Source organism: Nestor notabilis, unplaced genomic scaffold (genome assembly GCF_000696875.1).
Source record: "Nestor notabilis isolate BGI_N333 unplaced genomic scaffold, ASM69687v1 scaffold13291, whole genome shotgun sequence".
NCBI classification, from domain to species: domain Eukaryota; kingdom Metazoa; phylum Chordata; class Aves; order Psittaciformes; family Psittacidae; genus Nestor; species Nestor notabilis.
The window spans coordinates 29,803-44,297 of record NW_009913414.1 but is presented as its reverse complement, the minus strand read 5'-3'; the positions used below and the strand labels follow the sequence as shown (position 1 = coordinate 44,297).

General features: G+C 40.3%; 1 protein-coding gene across 1 annotated transcript in view; it reads right to left on the bottom strand.

Annotated features, from left to right (window-relative positions):
• ARNT2 (aryl-hydrocarbon receptor nuclear translocator 2) overlaps positions 1-14,495 on the bottom strand; it is a 72,813-nt gene that overhangs the window by 43,111 nt on the left and 15,207 nt on the right. The gene's annotated exons all lie outside the window — the stretch shown is intronic.

Sequence of the window (14,495 nt, the reverse complement as noted above, 5' to 3'; positions counted from 1 at the left end):
CCATTCAACCTAGGAACCTGATGTCAGGTGTTGTTATGGGAAAGGGCTGTCAGAGGGGACCACCGAGGTGAGGACAGTCTGCAAGTGATTCGTTATTGATGTAAAATTAGAGAAGCCTTATAAAGCTCTTCCCACTGAAGAGAGTAGTAGGTAACAGATTCAAGTACTTAGGATACATGCCAGAAACATTCCCTTTGTGATATGCTTCAGCAGGTTTTCAAAGATGCTCCCAAACAAAATGATCAAGGGGACAAATATTCATATTGGCACTGATATGACTCTTGCATGCGTAAATAGTGAATGGATTATGCATAAACCATCCCCTTTTGGATCTCTGGTTGCTACTGTGAATGCTCAATACCTTTGCTGTGCTTGCAACATCTGAGATGAACCTAAGCCAAGGATTGGTCTCAGTCTACTGAAGTTCCTGGGGTTTCAAATCTGGGAGTTTGGCTCAAATCCATCTTTACACAATAGCACCAGCCTGGTAGAAAATTTGTTCCTCCATGTTTAAGCACTGCATGCTAAGGTTTATAGCCTGGTAATCAAACACAGTCTGTTCTTTGTTATTCAGTTATTTTCTTTTTTTTTGGTAGATTCAAAATAAGCTTCAACACCTTATTCTATCACGAATGCTTTCTCTGCTAGATTTCCATGTCCTAAGAATCCTACAGTATCTAATTAGAAAGAAGGGCTGTTACATAGGGGCATTCTTCTGCAAAAAAATATCAGTTCAAGTTGAAATGACTGTCTCTAGAAACAACCACACAATATTCACATTTAGTGTGCACCATGTAAATACCCCTCTTTTGCAACAGAAAACTACTGCCTCCTTACAAAGATCAGAAGAAATTTGTTTTGGCCTTATGCACATAAAAATACTATTGGCAAAGAACACGATACAATTTTCCACTTCTCTCTAACTCATCAGTAGGTGGACTGCTGTCTTGTATAGAATCTTGGACCTGATGAGGAAAGAGTCTGAATTAATACATGGAGTCTCACCTTGCCCTCAATACTTCCAACAGCCCAACAAGCTTTCTGCTGTAGATGACAGTGTCTTGGCTTACAAAGAACAAGTCAGGTATTTCGTAATTATTCTCAGCCACCGGATTGTCTACATAGTTCTTTCCAGGCAAAATAAAATAAAGGATAAACTAAGTTTGGTTTGGACAAGATAACAAAAGATGATTTTGTGCTCATCAAAAATACTCCACAGGATACTCATGGAGCACAAACAGAACACAGGAATACTGCACCCAAAAAACCTTATGAAAACTAAAAAACATCTTTATCTTACTATAAAAAAAAATGAAAAAAGCAAGAGAGGGATGCAGGAAAACAAGAGGAAATAAATAAAAATAAAAGCAAAGTGATGGTCAAGGTACTGATGCTTCTGGACACAGCTCCAGATGTAAGCTGGCCCTCAAACTGAAGGGCCAGAGAACAAAGGCTTTCTTCTATGACGATGGTCTCTATTAGTACATTAAGTCCTTAGAAATTAGAGGCAGAGATCAGCTTAAAGATGTGTGTTCTCAGCTAAAATAGTTTGTATGCATGTAAGTTACAGGTCACTGCTTGGGATAAACAATGAACTTCCAGAAAACAAAGTGAAATTCTTCTTTAAGTTTTCATTTATCAGTTTATTCATAGGCACCAACTATAGGCTGAATATTCAGCTTTACACCAACTGAGGTATTCAGCTGGCAGAGCTCCTCTTGAAAACAGTGGATGTATTATGAACACATAAATAACATGTCTCCAATAAGATTAAACAGCCTAAATTTGATCAATTTATATTAGATTACTCTTCATAAGCTCATACCAGAGCAAAGCAGTTATTCTGCATGAATTCAATAATTAAAAGAAAATAAAACTCATTAAAAATGCATACCCTTACAATTGTTATGTTTAATACAGCTCAGCAAGTGTATTAAGTTCAATAAATATACATCCACCCTGTGGATCCCAATATAAAAACCCCTAAAATTTCAGAAGATCCAAGAACACACAAAGAACCAAAACTGCAATGCAAACACAGTATTTGAAGGCTCTCCTTCCAGGAACTCACATTTACAAAAAGCAGAAGCAGCTCTCAATATACAAATAAAACAATATACACATAAAAATTAATCATGGTCACACAGCTTTTCTCTCAGCATTCTAGGGTTTATTATTTACATAAAAGTAATGTTCATAAAAGCAAATCTACCACATACATACTCCCTGTCCTGGAAGCCCAAGTCCCTGCCCTACAAATTACAAGGTATCTACTGTAGGGTTGGTGAGACCAAGAGCAACTGCACAGAAATATGCTGCTGCTCATTCAAGTATCCTCTAAAAACAGAGCATCCCTTCAGCATCACACCACCAAGGACAGGAACTATGTAGAGTAAATGCACCAAACAACACAATCCTACTAAAACTGTATCCACAAAAAAAAAAAAAAAAGCATCACTCTGGCCCCCCATTGAGGGGAAAGCAAACACATGAGCAGTAAGAATAGCCTGGACACTCAAAACATAGGTGGTCTTAACACCATGCTAACTTCAGCATACAAGCTAATGGCAAAATCATATGACTGGCAGCAGTCGCACTGTGCACCCAAAACCAGCACTGACTTTACAGCATGCCTCTCACTCACACTGGAGGTTACAATGCAGCTCTCATAAGCAATGCCTGCCAACCTGTTGTTTATTTTAACACCACTACTTCATATTTGCTGAGCAATTTATGGACTTTTAAATCTGTGACAAAAAAAGACACCAATTCTAGTTAACATTTAAAACACATCAAGAGACTACGACAAATGCACAGTTCTAGAAAGTAAGGAGCCTGATGCGGTTGTTTTTACAGAACAAACTGGCTAACTCGTGATGCTTAACTCATTCACCAACCCTCCTGCTCACTGACAAATAACCCCAGCATGCAGGCACTGGCACTCCCAACACTCTCGCCTTCCCCAGCATCAGACACAGCACCGCCACGTGGGACTGCTGCCAGGGCTCATGATGATGCAGAGCAGATGGGCTCATAACAGGCAGCAGGCTCTTCTCTTTCATACTTGGATTCATGCAAAATAACTATCATAGCTGCACTGTTAGTGGTGTACCTATAGTTTTAACTTACCTGAGGAAAGGGTCTGCTCTCCAGACTGTGGGTGCAGGAGCCTGGAAGGGTAGCACAGCTCATCCCTTGCTAGTATCACAGCCTTTATGGACCATAATCAAAACTTACGGGATGCTCAGGACATAGGTGAGGGGGAACATGCTCCGGATCATGTGGAGATAGTTGATGTGATCTAAATCTTTCCTGATGTTAAAATCAGAATCCTATCAAATCTTTCAAGGAGTAGGTCAGTAGGACTTTGAAGAAGCCCTGTGGGTGGGAACAAGGTCTCCCCAGCTGGCCTGACTGCTCCCCACAGAAGACTGCACCCTACAAGCAAGGCTGTACAGCAAGCCAACAGTTATACCTCTGTCCTCTGTGTATAGGATTTTGTGCCCTGGCCCAGCTTCTCCAGAAGAATGAAGCCATGGGGACATTGGTACAATAATATCCCTTGAGACTACAACACAGCTGTAAAATCAGTCAGCCTCAAGAAGCCTGGAACAAATTTAGGGACAACACAGGACTTCCCGGCTGTCATTATACTGCACATATCAACCAAGAAGCTTGTGGGATGCAGGGATAATATACAGCCACTTTTGCTCCAAAGCTGGCAGCATCTTCCACCCAAATGTTATGAGACTGCTTTAGCTCTCACAGGCTGGGGCCCCACTGCTCTCCTGTGCTCATCTTACGTAGCAGGAAGCAGCATCTTGTCCCTACTCCACTGCACACTCCACTACATTACAGAGCACCACTAATACACTGATAAACAAAAACATCAGTATACCAAATAATTGACTGGCTCCAAGCATGCACATGTCATTGGCAGACATTAAAGCAACATTCAGAGAATATTCACACCTTTACTCCTATTTTTAAGGATGAGGACAGTGAAGCCCAAAGGATGGATTTCTCTTGCCTGTGGTCAGCCAGCAGTGGAGATGCAGCTAGGAACAGGGTCCAAGCTCATGTAAAAAATTAGCCCAAATAAGGAAAAGAAATGGCTTTAAATTGAAAGAGGGCAGATTTAGATTAGATACTAGGAAGAAATTCTTTACTGTTAAGGGAGGTGAGGCACTGGAACCAGATGCCCAGAGAAGCTGTAGCTGCCCCATCCCTGGCAGTGTTCAAGGCCAGCTGGATGCAGCTTTGAACAACCTGGTCTAGTGGGAAGTGTCCCTGCCTATGGCAGGGTGTTGGAACTGGATGATCTTTAAGGTCCTTTCCAACCCAAACCATTCTATGATTATAAATATAATCCATCAAAGCTCACTCTCCTCACTAGCCTAGCTTCTCAGGGGGACTATCTGAATCTCTCTAAATATGTTAAGGTTTACATCATCTAATTGCAAAAGGCGTTGTATAAGCATTAGAGTCAAGTTATGACATTCTTACAATAGAATGAAGAGTTGATCCAATCAACACCAAAGTTAAAAAAAATAAAAAAGAAGTAATGCAATTGCAATGTAGCTATTTTTACATCTCTCTCTGTCCCCTACTTACCAACTGGAGACACTCACCCACAGAAGGGGAATTGAAAAGCTTTCTCACCCTCTCTTGTTTTTCAGTAAGAAACCCCTCACATTACACAGCTGTTTGCTTAATACAACTTGTTCTTATAAAAGCTCATGAGGCCAAAAGGTTTCTGCTGTGCCTGTCTTCATGTTTGACTAACCGTCTGCATCGTGTAATTCTCCACAGTGTTGGACAAATATGCATCATTATAATTAAATTAAAAAGGAAACTATGTGGGCTTTTGAGCCTTGCTCTTGAGTTAATTTTAAGGGACTATCTGAAGGGATAGTGTTACAGATCACATGCAAGTCTCTCCACTGATGGGCCTGGAAAAACTGGACATAAAAACCCAAGCAAATAATTCAAAGCACATGTTCAAACTTAAGTTATAACACAAACCAAAAACATTTTAAGGACTAAACACATTTTGAACTCTCAACAATGGTTATCTTATGTACAGGAAACATTCAGCATGCTAAATAAAATAGCTTAAAGAAGCCCATATAGATGCATAAGCTTTCCCTAGACATAAATGCAACAGCAGCTATCTCCATTTCCAGTTCCCTATCTGTAAAGTGGGACGATGCTCCTCTCTTTTTTCATCCTTGCAATGTCCATTTAAACTTCAGCAGCATAAGCTTCATCTTGCTATAGGTTTGTGTAAGTCCTGACTCAGCCACTTTCTGATCTTCCCAAGTACTTTCAGGCTCAGTCACTAGACAAATATCATCAAGTTCATGGTTCCATGAGCTAGACATTTGAGGTAGCATTTCTGTTACAACTATCAGATGTATTTGAAGGAAAGCCTGAGCTGGGAAAAATGATCATACTAAGGCCTGCCAGTGATCCAAGATAGAAAGAGCTCCTCAAAAGACAGAGCAGACTTTCCATAATTAGGAAAAAGGACAGAAAACCCCAGAAACAGTTACTCCAAAGCATCAGCAGCAGAGACTCCCATGACAGGATAGATATCCAAAATAACTCCAAAATACGTAATTTATTCTTCTACCATTCACAGCTGCTTAATAAATCAATACATAAAGACTGTAAGTAGCTTTTAAATTAAACTATTTGTTTCACTTGAATGCTCAGCAGGAAGATTTACTGAAAAACAGTTCACTACTGCCAAAAAAGCTTCAGCTCCTAGCATTCTCTATTACTTGTACTTCATTATCAAACTCAAATAACTGGGATATATGCTTTATTACTAAATACTGGTATGATATGTTCTGAAATTTGGCTGTGGTCTGTTCTACATGAGCTGGTGACACACCATGGAATAGTCCACAGAGGAAATAATGACTGCAAGATGACTTTGTAAGATATTTTGCTGGAGACAGAATTAAATTTAAACACAGAAGCAGCAAGAGAGAGGGAGGAGAACAAAAAGCCCAAGGATGCTCTCTGGCTGTTTTCATATGCTACTCCTTTAGTTCACTTAAAATAAGCTGGTTTTCCACAGGGCAGATGTTAAGGCTAATACTGCACCATCCCAGCACCTTTGGAGTTCCCATCAAAGCAGTGGAGCACCTGAGATTTACAGAGAGTTGCAAGCAGGGCCAGTGCCAAAGGCTCCAAGAGGCAGAATTGAACTGCTTTACTGGCAATGTGTTAACCAAAGAAGTTGGTCAGGTATTTGAGCAAAACTGGTATTTTTTAAACATCAAGAAAATCACTTAACTCCATGTATTTCACCATGTCACCATGTTCAACAAAACAGAGCAAGTTGAATAAATACTGAACATTAAAAAAACCCCATCACACCTGAAACACAGCAACTGAAAATGATCCAGTCAAACATCTGTGATAACAGACCTAAATACACGGCAGTTTCCAAGTGAGAAAACTCAAGGTGAAGACTGAAGAGAAATAACAACCGCAAAACCCACTTGCACATGCATGCCCAAGCACTTGAAAATTCACCCTAAAAGCATTCCCTAATGCTGATTAGGTGTAATAAGTCTGCCTCAGAGTACAAAGCTAAAGTTGCTTCCTTATTTTGGTAAAAACATGTACTGACTTCTTTAAAACACCATTATAATTTAAAAAAATGCAACTTATTATCACTAGTTTTCCTTCCAGTGCTATCCACCCAAATTGAGTGCCTCAGCAGCAGGGAGACAGACCACTGGCACAGTGCACTTGTGTAGGAGTTGGGCTTCTCCCAACACAGGGGATTTTTTTCCCCCCAGAAACAGCCCTAGAGACCAAAGCAAAACAAAATTGACTTGGAAGCCGTTAGAGAGACTAAATGTACCATACATTTAAAATATGATCATTTGGAAGTACCTATTTTTTAAGAGCAGACTGGGTTTTTCTTATTTCTGTGATATTGTCCAGTGTATCAAAGAGCAGTAATGGTGTTCCAAGGCTTAAAGATCCTCTTCCTTACAGATACAACACAAAAAGCCAAATTCCACCCTCTGCATTACCCCTGTAAGATCATGGGACCACAGTCACTGGTCACACACAGCCACAACTGAAGGAAGATTTGGTTCATACGCTTCAACTGAAAAACATGGCAATCCATTTGCATAGGAAACATTACGTCCCATACATGTCATTTAATGTATAGAATATTTCAAACTTTCCTTGTTTTCCTTCCTGAGAGCCCAGCAAATTCAGACTCAGATGGATCTCACTCACCTACTTGAGCTTTCTATTTTGTCACATGGAATTGGCAAACGGTGCTTGGAGCTAACCAACTAATGACAAGAGAAGCTGAAGACACAGAGGCTTCGGGCATCACTTCTAAGAGCACACTAGTGGAACAGCCAAGCTGTAGATGCCACACAGGCACAGCTTCCTTGTTTCCTGCTCCTAAGCATCTACTGCACTAATTCATTTGCTTGCAAACAGCATGGGGCTACAGGAAGTAGAACATTCATTTCCTTCATCCTACACATAGAAACCCCACCCAATGAACAGCCTAAAGCTGAAAAAAACACAATTCCTATGCTTGGCACTGATCCAGTTCAAAGGCTGTCTCTGTCTGCTACGAGAAGAGTCCACAAAAACAGGCAGACTTTTTTCCTCTGGAACAATGGCACAGTAACAAGGCTGGTGTGTACGGGAAGTCTTACACCTCAAACACCCCCTTTGCTTACCACAACGCTGGTGGTACAGCGTAACTTTGCTGAAAAACAGGTATCACATGGTGATTTGGCAATTGCCAGCAACAAGCCAAATCTCTCCCAAGATTTCACACTTAAAATAGGAATAGCTACCTTGCAAAAAATTTTATTTTCCTATAGTAAAACCAGGCAGAAACTTGAAATACTCTGTTGACATGAATCACTCAAATATATACATTCTATACATGGCAGCACATTTCAAGAATTGTCCCCTCTTTTTCAGGGCAACCTCAGTGTCAAAGCTTTTGTTTTCAATAATGTCTCTGTTCCCTTCCATTGCAGGTGCAACAGTCCTGGCAGAGCTGTTTCCAGTCTCCACCCTCCTGAGGAATAAAGTGGGGTGTGTGTGGGTATGTGTGTGTGCATGGGTGGAAAATCCCATAAAACCTAAAGAGCCAATTTTCAGACAGTCCTGCACAGACATAAAAGACTTCAGGACATCTAACATTATATGTATGGAAACTTTCTTTCCTCCCCATCCTCCCTGTTTTGCTTTGTATTGTTTACTGGGTGCCTGCTCATCTTCACGCTATAGTTTGTTAGGCTTCATGGATGTTCAGTGAAAACAGATGATGAACCACTGGTTTATCCTGGGATGAAAAGCACAAGTAGCGATGAACTCCTTCTATAAACAAAAAGTTATGTAACTCCTTCTTACCTGCCTAGAGGCTAACAGTCTTACTAGGTCAATCATCCTGTGCTAAGATGTTAAAATCTAAAATAGTGAGATCTGGTTTTAATTCTCTGTACTCTGACTTCCTAAGCTGCTGGGCTGGGCACGTATCAGCGACAGATAGTTCTTCAGGGTTCATGTACTTAAAAGAATTCACAGACAGAAGTAAATAAATAATCAAGCACTGTCAGTTGAAACAGCCCTTTACATGCAGAGTACCTTTCCAATGCATAAAACCTCTTACAAACGTGGTCTTCAGAACCAAAGGCTAGAGAACAAAGTCCCAAAGGAGCTTTACTACAGCTGCTTGTTCTGTAAACTGTCTCGGCAAGGACACACTTCTCCAAACAAAAGGAGAATTAAGAAGTCTGGGTAGAAAAGCACCCATCTTTGGCATGTATCTTAATTTCTACAAAAGACGCAGGAAGACAGAGCATCTGATAATGTATTTTTGGTACAAAATTTTTGGCACCCGTACCCAAAATAGACATTTTCACACTCCCTTTTTCTTTATAAATAAGCTTATACAACTTTCAACTGATGAGAAGCAGCTCGCTGGTTTGCTAATATCGTGCAGAAGTCATCCCATTGTTTTGATAACATACTACTTTTTCATTAGACACGAGCTTTACTGTTACTGATGTTGATTTTAAGGCATAATAGGATTATATTTGCCAGGGTTCCTGGTTTGCCAGGTTCCTGGTCACGCCTCAAATTAGTCTTTGAATGTCTTCAGATAATTTTGCACATGAAGCCAAACACGAGTCTCATCCAGCTCTTCTCCACATCAGTTGGAGTCCTAAATCATTCACTGAAGTGAGAATTCAAAACTGATCATCTGCATTCACTTGGCTGGCTGTCCGTATGAGAAGAACCCCCTTTTCTTCTAAGAAAAATCATGCAGAATTTAGATTTGGAAAACTGAGATGGAAGTACAAGACAGCTCACAGCACAAAGAGAAATCCTGTGCTGGCTTTCAGGAAGAGTATCTGTTGTAGAGAGAAGTTATTCCTAAAATTCTCTTTACATGGTTATTTACCATATGTTGAGCACTTTCCACCTGTGAAGTGCTGTGGAATGCTTCTCCACTGCCCTCTGGCACTGCCCTCTTTCGAGTGGAATACAATTTTTCTCATTTTTACAGGCAATTTGTGGATTTTGTGGCTGTGTCTACAAACTGTGCATGGTAACAAAGCTTTGCAGCTGGACAGAAAACTGCATATGCTGAAAACACCACTGCAAGACGACATAGTATTTGACAGTTCCGTAAGACAGGTTCCCCAATCCAAATGTCTGTTTGTATAACATGGAATGATGTTTCCATAATATTCACAAACCACAGAGAATTGTCACACAATGGTCTTTCATTTTAAAAAAGTACCTGTCAGCTGAACTTGTGCTGTGGTCAGTCACCATTTCCATCATAAAGTTCTAGTTTTTTGTGCTTATAAAATATGGCAATAAAATATCATGCCAAGATTAAACTTGGCATACAAGTTCTGTCCAGAAGTAACCTTAATTAATCTTTTCAGTTAGCAAGTAAATTGACTTAAGTCATTTTTAAATCACTTGAAACTGAAAGCAGTAGAGGTTCTGGTTCTCATCATTTTCTTGCAGTCACAGGTCTGCAGTTTCAGCACCCCTTAAGTGCTCAGCTAGAACACTGTACAAGGAATCCTTCTGAACCTCAATGTCTTGAGGTGGCTTTGTGCCATGGATGGGATTACATATGCTGCTTCCTGCCTTGCCTAAATTAGAGAGAGTGAGGCTGAAGGAAGATATTACAGCTGGATTACTATGTGCTGTGCTGCTTGGAGCTCAGAATTGAATATAATAAACTTGGGTGTTTCCCATTTGCACCAACTGGAGATGCTGGCTGCAGGAACAGGGACTTCACAGCCTTGACAAGCCCATGTCAGACACATCAATGGAATCACCTGCAGTATTTCCAGGCAATCATACAGAGGTACCTATATTCCTCATTCTACTCTTCCATGAACTGCTTATGCACAATTAGATTGGTAGAAATCAGCCTCACAAAGTGTTCTCGAACACTGTATTTTAATGGAAGGAATGTCGTTTACTACAATACTTGTTCAGTCATTTTTTGGACGGTAAATCTAATGAAGGTGTTCTTCAAAAGCTGTTTTTCTTTGCACTTAAATCTAAGTCATGCCTATTCTCTGTACCATTAGAGATCTGTTGTCTGCAGCTGTTTAGAGGCTCCCACTTGCATTAGGATTCCACTGTGCTGTGTGTTATTCAGCCCTTCACGCCCTCCAACCCTGAATCTGCATCTGAACCCAACATCCATCAAGTTTCATCAGTGCATCCTAAGGGCAAAGAGGTCTTTGCTAGTGGATCCTACTGTGGGATCTGATCTTCATCCATATTTGAAGTTGTTTTCCCATCTGCACGTTTCCAGCAACAAAGAGAGAAAATAAATTACTATTCTCAGTATCAGCCCCATTCTGACTATCCATGCCCATGACACACTTCTTGGGAGCACTATTTGTTTCTATCAAGTCTCAGCTGCTGTCTTTTCTAGAACATTTCAAACCATACATATACTTCACAGTTCAGCTTTCCTGCTGCTACAATGTGTTAGCAATTAATGCACAATAAACAAGCAGACAATTGTTCCATTTCCAGGGAATGAAATCTCTGAGGATATAAAATGGAATATAAACTATCCATCCTTCCCCATATCCTAGAAGTTAAAAATAGAGCAAGCAATTAACTCCCCAGACACACTACATGGTTTAGGCCATAGTTAAACAGCCAATTCAATTTGCCATATACTTTTACTGCTTCTAAAGTCCTGTCCTTTCCTTAGTCTTAAATATTCACTCCCTGCTTCTCTGCGGTGTTAGCATAAGAGTTTAAGCAACCCGATGACAAGGTGGGCCAAAGAGCTGCCTCTACCAAAGCCAGGGTTTTTTTTTACTTAGCTTAGCTTTCAGCTGGGTCAGCCCCCTTGATGTGACTCATTGTAGTACCACATAAATGCCAAATGAGGAGAGGGTGAGATGAGGTGAGGATTGCATAAGCTGGTGTGAGTGCCAAAGAAACACTCTTGTAACCACAGCCCCAGACCAGTCTTGTTCCTGGGGGCAGAAATGTGAGAGGGAGACTGCTTTCTCTGCTGGCTAATTCTCTGTCGTGCCCATTTGGCAGTGGCAGCCTCCCAAGTCCTCAGGGTCTGAGGCAGCTTCTCTGGGTAGCAGGATTGCTAAGAGGTGCTGGGAAAACCCCAGCAATGCAGCACTAATGATGAGTGCTTGTAACAGGAAAAGCAAACATAACCAAAGGACATTGCTCTGATCTGATGCAAAGCAAGCAAAGTTTCTCCTTTGTCATTGCTTCCCCAGTTCAAGGGCTGAGGAAGGAGGCTATAGGGTTGAGAAAAGGTACCCAGAGAAGATGAGGAAGAGAGCAAAATTAAAAATCATAACATATCATTACACTTTCACCTGTAAATCTCATCCCCAAGCAGATCCTGTGCTCAACAGCCAGAGGTCACTAAAAGATAAGGATTTCCTGGAGCCTGACGTGAACTACAGTATCAAACACAGTGCACTGGCTTGCAGTTTGCATCACTTTCAAGCTCTGCATTGCCCTTTGTTCTGCATGAAACATAACTTTGGAAAGCCAAGAAGCCAAGAGCGACTTGGGGGCTGCCCAAATGGCTTGATAAACACTACTTAATGAAGTGCATCTGCCTCCTTGACTTTTTAAAATGTCACTAAGGCACTCATATTTACATTCACTGCAATATTCCATTTCATTCCTACCTGTTACAAAGCTGCTACTCTCAATATGGCTTGCATTACAGTAAGAAAAGTGTAACTAGTTGAAAAGACTCTAAAATCACCTTGCTCCCAAAAAGGTATCTCAAAGGAGCAAGATGCTACTTGCTGCATGTTGTTAAAAAGCACAGACTCTGGACTGACCAGTCCTTATAGAAGACTACTTCTCTTGTCTAATAATACTTTACAGAGTCAAGGAAATACAAGTTTAATACAACAAATCTAGAGCTTTCTGTTTATCTATATGCTCCACAGACTGACAAAATTACTCGTATACTGACTAAATGTACTTCACCAGTCACATCACGTGGCATTAACGGTTAACAGTTAGACTTGATAGTCTTAAAGGTCTTTTCCAACCTATGCAATTCTATGAGCTGTAAACCAAAACTACTCAAAAACTAGGATCTATATTATGATGCCACTTGCTTTACACTAGTTTTATTTTAAAGCTAGAAAACTGCAGCAGACATCTTAAAAATCTGTTCTATGACGATCTGATGAGATGATATACGTACAACAATATATCTATGCTTGATTCAGAAGCAGATTTATTTGGTTTATAGCTTGTGAGATGTTCAGCTGGCCAAAAATGGCACTGTACCTAATCATACCAACTTTGTAAAGGAAAACTCACACAATGTGCTCCATATAGTTAGGAGCAATTACATGCTGTTCTTACTTGTACTTGTTTGGAACAGTTGTAACTACACGCACTCTCCAGTCCCTTAAAAGCACCTTTCTACTTTCAGCCTGCCTCTGAACCGTAAGGAGGGTAGCTAAGCAGTCTACCCTGGTTCTAAATAGGCTGGAAAAACATTCAGCTGCCCATACATAACAGAGGTACAGGCTTTCTGTGTCAATCTGACAAATCCAAAAGACTCAGGCAGTGAAAAGATTCAGTGATATAAATACCATTATTTGAACTTCTCTTTCCACTGGCTACAGATGAATTCAGTGTAAAAGAAAAGCACACAGTTAAAACTGGAAAAAACACAGAGTTGGTTTTTCAAAAGTGCTCTGTATTGTCTAGTCCTGCTCTAGTTTGAGCAGGTTAAGCCCCGTAACGGAGTTAAAACATGACTGTTCACTGAGGCTACTTGGAGGAAGATGGCATATACATTAAAATGTATTACATGCTACATAATAAAAACAGAGGTTGGGCTCTTTTGCAAGTCTCGTGGTATGAAACTCAGCTGTTTTACTCTGCCCAGGTTCCCCTAACTGTTCACTTGGTTTCAATCCATCTGGATTTTCACCACAGAATTTTGCTTTGAGTTTCCAGTTTGAATACACGAAAGCTCTGCCAAAACCACATCACATTTAAACCACAGGAAATCATGAATTTGGCACTGTTTTGACATGGAAGCTGTAAACAGTGCGCAGGTTCACTCAAAACTGGATCACTGTCTTTTGAGTTATGAAACATAACAAAACTTGCAGCGAACCAGGTCAGAATTATGAATTACTAAAGCAAGGAGGAATTATGTGACTTTTGCATGGATCAGGATTTTGTTATAAATATTTTCCCCCAGCTTTTTTCCCTTTAGTTATAAACATACTATGTAGAAGAATAAAAGGAGAAGTTGGGTTTCCTCCTTTCCAAGTTGGAGTTAAAACAGGATTTAGCTAATTCTCATAGCTCTAGCACACATGCATCCTATTAAAGACAAGGGTAGTTTCCTACTGTCAGTCTTGAGGCTGAGTTGTACTGAACACAGAAATATGGTTTAGTTTTATGCGTGAAATGATAGGTAGTCATCTTACAGCTAACTTACACCACTGCTACAGGATCAAGCCTCCTGTTTAAAATCCACATTTTCAGCTGCCAGACACTGGATTTTTTAACCCAGGATTCCCGTTAGTAAACCACAAGGAATTTTTATGAAAATGGAAAAGTCTAAAGTATGATTTTTGCCTTCAAAATAAACACTGCCCTAAAGAAACACATATTTGTAAAGAAGTCACAAGTTCATTGAGGACAAAAGGAAAACAATCTAGATTTCTAGGCCAAGCTTGAAAACAAGCCAGATTCCAACCCAACCCAACCCAGAAGTTTGACTGCAGAGCTACATGAAGGTGGTTTGACTGAAGTCAAACAATAGGATGCAAAATGCAGTCGTGCAAAAGAAGACTTCTATTATTCCACTGCCTGCTAGAAAATGCAGTTACATCTTGCTGAATTTCATTTTTACCAGATTTTTAAACCCAACATTTTGAACATCACAAGAACTCTGCAGGGATCCGTAACAA